Source organism: Tasmannia lanceolata, unplaced genomic scaffold, assembly GCF_043159265.1.
Source record: "Tasmannia lanceolata isolate RefF3 unplaced genomic scaffold, GAP_Taslan_0.1 ptg000018l, whole genome shotgun sequence".
Taxonomy (NCBI): Eukaryota; Viridiplantae; Streptophyta; class Magnoliopsida; order Canellales; family Winteraceae; genus Tasmannia; species Tasmannia lanceolata.
Window position 1 is genome coordinate 29,243,667 of NW_027518695.1, and position 6,437 is coordinate 29,250,103.

The 6,437-nt window shown below is 42.8% G+C and overlaps 1 long non-coding RNA gene across 1 annotated transcript; it reads right to left on the bottom strand.

Annotated features, from left to right (window-relative positions):
- Nucleotides 1–1,231: 1,231 nt before the first annotated feature.
- LOC143852046 (uncharacterized) lies at nucleotides 1,232–5,687 on the bottom strand. The gene is made up of 2 exons (XR_013236631.1): nucleotides 5,123–5,687; nucleotides 1,232–1,629 (listed from the first exon to the last, which is right to left on the bottom strand). It is a non-coding gene; the product is annotated as an uncharacterized LOC143852046 (long non-coding RNA).
- Nucleotides 5,688–6,437: the final 750 nt, after the last annotated feature.

Below are 6,437 nucleotides of genomic sequence, written 5' to 3' on the forward strand. Positions count from 1 at the left end.
ATTTTTCTTATTCATCATCATTTCATTTTTTTATTGTATCTCAGGACCTAGCTCATTAGTTCTGAACACCAGAAGGACTTTTATAGGTAGGATAGGGCTTTTCAAAGAATGGCTTAAGGCTCAACAAAGATTTCGACCGAACCTGTGAACAGGTCGCCTACATATCCCAAGGTAGGAATCAGGTCGTGTGTAGTTCAGGGCGAATGCCCCTAGTTTGAAGATAAATTGTTTGATTTTTTTTTTCCTTTTTTCTTTTCTTTCTGGAACAATTAACTTCTCTTCTTTTGGAACTTGTCCCTCTCTTTTTTTTTTTTGAAAGGATTGAATTTCTTTTCCTTTTTGAATCGACCGAACTCGGTTCAACCGAGTTGCCTACGTACCCCAGTATAGGGATCAGGTCTCGCGTAGTTCGGGGAAATGCCCCAAGTTTGATGGGTTTTCAAGAAAATTTGATTTAGGCTCGAAGGGTTTGCAAATCGGTATTCTTTTGACATTGGGTTTTGATTTTGGGATTTAATCGGCCAAAGGAGGCCTTTCGATGTTCAGATTGGGAATCGATCTAGGTTACTAGAGTCCCTCTGGTACTGATTATTTTTTTTTTCTCTTTTGTTTTTTTTTTTTTTTCGCGGAGTTTGACGGCATTTCCAGGTAAGAGATAATGGATCTTCTTCTTTCAAGATTCTAATACGTGCTTTTGACTTTCATAGAGCGAAACTTGTTCTTTGACATCCTCCATCTATGGATTCGTACTCTCGATATCTGATGATCACTTTTCATTGTTTGCTTTTGAACTTTTCATCTTGAATTTGTTGGCTTTATGAATTTGAGAACCAAGGTCATTGATTGGAAATATGAAAGTTGTTTCCACTCTATGCCCCTTGTATAGCATATATCTTCTCACTTTCTTCATTTTCTTTGAGCTTTCCATCTATGTCTTGCCCCTGGTATCGGTTGTAGCTTTTCTAGACAATCTTCTTATTCTTGAAATAATTTTATCAATTCTTCACACTCTTTAGAGGGTAATGTATTTTCAATCGGCATTCACTGAATCAAAGTTTCAGTGCCAGTGTTTATCATTTCAATTTCATCTTTGAAAGGTTGGGATTGGCGCTCCTCCTCTCGTTCAAGTAATTGTTGTGACTCAAGTGGAGTTTCGTCAATTTTGTCCTCATTTGAAGAGGGAGTCTTATTTTAAGATCAGAAGCACACTTAAGAACAGACACAAGTGAACTTTTTGGAACTGACCGAAATTTTATTTAAAGAAAAGCTATTACATCAGACGACCTATCCTGAACATGCTCAGGATTCACAACTCTAAATAAGAAAGGGAAACAGAAGATAACTTGCCTGGACTAGGCATTGACCTTTAACTGTAAGACCGGACTCAACAATTATACTGACCATGATGACTGACTCAACATAAAATAGTAAGTGACTAAAACTTTAACTGCTGCAACTGTTTGGCGTTGAAGGCTCGGCGAAGGCTTGTTCGTTCTGAACATCATCATGGCTGATACTTTCAATTTTGGACAATGATGACTGATTCGCATAGGGAAATGCCCCTAGCTCAAGGATTCTGAGAGTAAACTCTGAAGGATTTAGCAGAAATATTCTTGAAAAAGGTAGCCCCTAGAGGAGGAAGAGATCAAGGGTACAGGCAAGATTGGATCATCAAGATTGCACGATCAAATGATTGAGACACAATTTCCGTCAATGAAGACACAATCGAATCCCACAAAAGACGAATGATAGACACATGATCAAAAGATGAGATTGCATAGGATTACTTTCAACGGATAGATCATGAATGACTAATCCTATGAGATCTTTGGAAATGATGGGATTTATATCCTAACCCCAAAGGGAAAGTTTTTATTCTTCACACATTTTATCAGTGTTACCTGAAGGCATCAACCCTAATCCTAATCTAGCGGAGTGGAGATAGGATCTCAACTCATGACTTTGTTTGTGTACCTAGGACCGATCGTAGCCATTGGAAGATGGACTACGGTCTAATCTAGACACAAATGGGTAGGATATCCTAAACTAGGCTCACACATGTGATGCACATGTGTTCGTATACTACATGCATGTGTGGGTTAATCTAGGGGTAAGGCCAAGAGTTCCCTTAGCGCGAATCCATGTTCGATATACTGTACCAGTGTCCGGCGTATCAGTACGTGAACAATAGATCCGTTTACGCACCATAAAGGTACTAGGCTAAGGGTGGAATGCTTCTCTAGCACAGAGGCACCAGGTGATGAAATCCCAGTCAACCATGCTAGATAACACTCCGGGTTCCTAAAATAGGACGTGTGTGAATGTGAGATGCAAGGGTTTAGATGCAAGTGATGTAAGTGTGTGCAATAAGTTCGCGCAATCTATGATGCCTTCAGGTTTTGTTAAATTAAGTTCGAGTAAAATGTGATGAGAGAAAATAAAACAAGACAAACTAATCTAACAAGTATAGAGTTTTTATGAGCCAGTTAAATTAAATTCAAATGAATTATCTTTTGAAATTTTAATGAAGTTAGGTGGTCCCCAGCAGAGTCGCCAGACTGTGGTACCCGATCCCGCGAGAGGGGCGTGGGGCGCGAGCCGCCGCGCTCTCTCTCTTGGTCTCTCGTATCCACGCGATTGGCGTGTGCATTTTAATATTGATTTGAATTCATCTTTCCTGTGAACTTGGGATCACTAAGGCAATCTGAATTCCACACGAAAGTGACTGACAGAGTCGCCACCTAGATATGGGATCTAGGACCCATAATTAACCAGAAATCTAGACTCGCTACCTGGTTACGAGAATGGAAGGTATGGGGAGTTATCCACCACATGCACCATTCCTGCCCGATAATCGGTCTTCGATTCCAAAGCTAACTCTTTTAAATTTATTTTAAATGGCTCATTCAACTCTATGTTAAAGTGCGAACTAAGTGACATGCATCCTAACATCTAATTTCAATGTGAATCCTAAATGTGTATCTTGATTTATTAATTTGTCTGGATTCAATCGAAGTGAAAGTTCTCATAAAATTCTAATTTCATGGAAAGTCCTAAGTGATTTGATTAAGCATTTACAAGAAAATTAATATACAAAACACCACAATTTGTTTGTGGTGCCGACTCGCGGGTGGTATGCCATCAGACATCCAAGCTGCCTACGTACCCAAGCCTTACTGGGATCAGAGTCGACGTAGTTCGGTGCACCTAAGCTAAGTTACATATGCCTAACTCAACTAAGACACCGACCTAGACGGGATTGACTGTTTCAACAGTTTTAGGAGAAGTTATTTAATTCAAGTTGAGGATTTTATTATCTTAGGATTTCATCTAAGATGCTATATGATTCTCATCTAAATGCAAATGGTCCCTTAGACTAATGCAGGTTTGCCTTACATCCTAGTTTACTAGGCTTGTCCTAGGGAAAGATTGGGTGACTAGTGTAACTAGACCTATGGCACGGTTGCTATACATAGCAAACGTCCGTGATGAGGCTGGACTCCTAACTCTAGGACTCCCTAAAACCTAAGACTCCCTAAAACTTAGGACACGACACGACACCGGTGTTCCTAAATTGGGCTCTAAGGGTCCTTACGACGGAAACCGTAATCCAACGGTTCCGAGAGACACGAGGTGAATCGATTTCAGTTCTTGAGGTTAGTGAAAAAAGGGATGGAAGAGATGATGAAATAGTGTGAGGGAATGAGAAAGATAGAGAAAGGTGCGACTGAACTTGGGAGTGCCAAATTGCCTACGTACCCCGCGATGGGGATCAAGCCACACGTAGTTCCGCTGGGGAGGTTACTTGGATTTTGGAAAACAGAATTGGTATTTGGATCAGGAATCGGGTTTGTATTTGAGCATTGGACTTGAGATTCAGAAACATTGATTTATCAATGGGATTTTGGAATTGGGAATTTGCATCAAAGAATTGAGCATATAGGAATCATCAAGGGTTTGAATTTTGGGAATTCAAAATGGGCGGGCTTATGAGATTCGGCCAAATGGATTCAGACATGCGACTCAGATTGTGTTGGGATATGACTTGGTTAGGCAAAAGGGAGGAAGTTCTATTAGGTGTAAACGGGCATTAGTAGAATAGGGGAATGACTCGGTTGTGACATGGAAGGCCGCCACTTGGTCGAATGCGACTCGGTTGCATTGGGATGGGTTGATTAAGGAATTGGATTGAGTCAACTAAGGGGAGAGTCCAATCGGTTAAAGAGGTTGAGCATACTCGACTAGAGAGTTGGGTCAACTCGACTAGGGAGGTTGGCTAGAGTTGACTCAGTTGAGCTGGGTTGGGATCCCACTTGGTTGGATTGTATTGGGGCGATTTGACTTAAGCTGCAGGTGGCCTGGCTGGGTTAGATTTAATGTAACCAGATTTATGGATAAATGGTGTGCCTCAGTGAGTGGACAAAGGTATGGCTTGGGTTGATGTGACTCGGTTATAGGGTTTAAGGCTTATGGGTATGGGGTTTAGTGAGTTGGGTCTAAGTTAGGAGCAAACCCGAGACTAGCCATGGTCTAACCAGGAGGAAGCAGGGTACAAACCAGGGTGCGGACCAGGGTGCACCAGGGTGCGAACCAGCAGGGAACCAGGGTGCGAACCAGCAGGGGAACCAGGGTGCAACCAGCAGGGAACCTGGGTGCAACCAGCAGCGAACCTGGGTGCGAACCAGCAGGGAACCAGGGTGCGAACCAGCAGGGGAACCAGGGTGCAACCAGGAGGGAACCTGGGTGCAACCAGCAGCGAACCTGGGTGCAACCAGGGTCTAACCAAAGTGCGAACCAGCAGGGAACCAGGGTGCGAACCAATATCGAACCAGGGTGCGAACCAGTAGGGAACCAGGGTGCAACCAGCAGGGAACCAGGGTGCAACCAGTAGGGAACCAGGGTGCAACCAGCAGGGGAACCAGGGTGCGAATCAGTAGGGAACCAGGGTGCAACCAGCATCGAACCTGGGTGCAACCAGCAGCGAACCTGGGTGCAACCAGGGTCTAACCAGAGGCTAACCAGGGGGAAAACGGACCCTACATGCTTCCTAACATGGTTTTTCTTTTAAAGTAAAAGATATGCATGAAAACAGACCCTACATAGAATTGAAATAAATGCCTACCTCTTTGGAAACCCACTTTGTGTTTGATTTTTCTTTGATGTTAATTCCTTGAAGATGATTCCTTGCTTGATAATGACTACTTTTGATATATATCACCCAACGTATAAAATCACCCGATCCGGCAAGAATGGCCGAACCCTTGAAGAGATGAGGGAGAGGGATGAATTTTCTAAGAGAGGGGTTCTTTTTTCTTTTCTTTTTTTTCCTTCTCTTCTTTGGTGAGATGAGAGGGTATTTATAGGAGAATGGGATAGGAGGTTAGGTGAGGTTAGGTGAGGTTAGGTAAGGTTAGGTGAGGTTAGGTGATGTTAGGTGAGGTTAGGTGAGGTTAGGTGAGGTTTGGATGGTTATGATGGGAGGAGAGGTTAGGTGAGGTTAGGTGAGGTTTGAATGGTTAGGATGAGAGGAGAGGTTAGGTGGTTTTGGATGGTTAGACCCAGGTCATGATCTGCCATTGATCTAACGATTTACGGAAATCGGGTCTCGGAATGGAATCAGGGTCCGGGCTATGGAGTGACCCTAGCTTATTTTGTCCCGATTGATGATCCGTAAAGTCAGATCAAGATATTAATGACCTAAAACATATAAATCAATGATAGAGGGGGTTCTCACATGGATTTAACACACTAATTTATTTGTTGATTAAAACAAAACAAAATGGGGTGTCTACACCTTTGTGTGAAATTCGGATTCTTTTAGTGATCCCAAGTTCACAGAAAGGATGAATTAAATCACACCTTGCTAGGCTCGGCGGCTTACCCCTGCCCTTGTGGGTACTGGGTTGCACGTTTGTTTGCACCCTTTGGCTTGGTTGTTGCCGGCTTGGTTGGGTAATCAACAATAAAAATAATAAAAGACACACGCCAATCGCGTGGGCACGAGAGACCAAGAGAGAGTATGGCGCCTCGCGCGCTCATTCCCCTCTCGCGGGATTGGGTCCCACAGGAACTTGTGAGATCTTCATGATGAGCTTCTTAACTTAAACATCATCAAATGATGATGTCTTCACTGTAGGTGCAAGCTCTTGCTTCCTTTGCTCCTTGATCCACAAGTCATGTGTTGTGAAGAGTTGTGTAATGACGATTATGATATGAAATTCCTGCATACAACACAACACCTCAAAGCAACACATCAGTCCATAAATGCTAATCAATTTGGTTTGCTAGCATCAAAACAAGAAGGTAAGGTGAATGATTAACACATGGGAACCCTTGGGCTTACAGTTTTCTTGAGGGAGAGAGAGAAGATTCTAGAGAGAGAGAGAATTTTAGAATGAGAGAGAGTAGGAGATCTAGAGAGAGAAAGAAGGATGAGA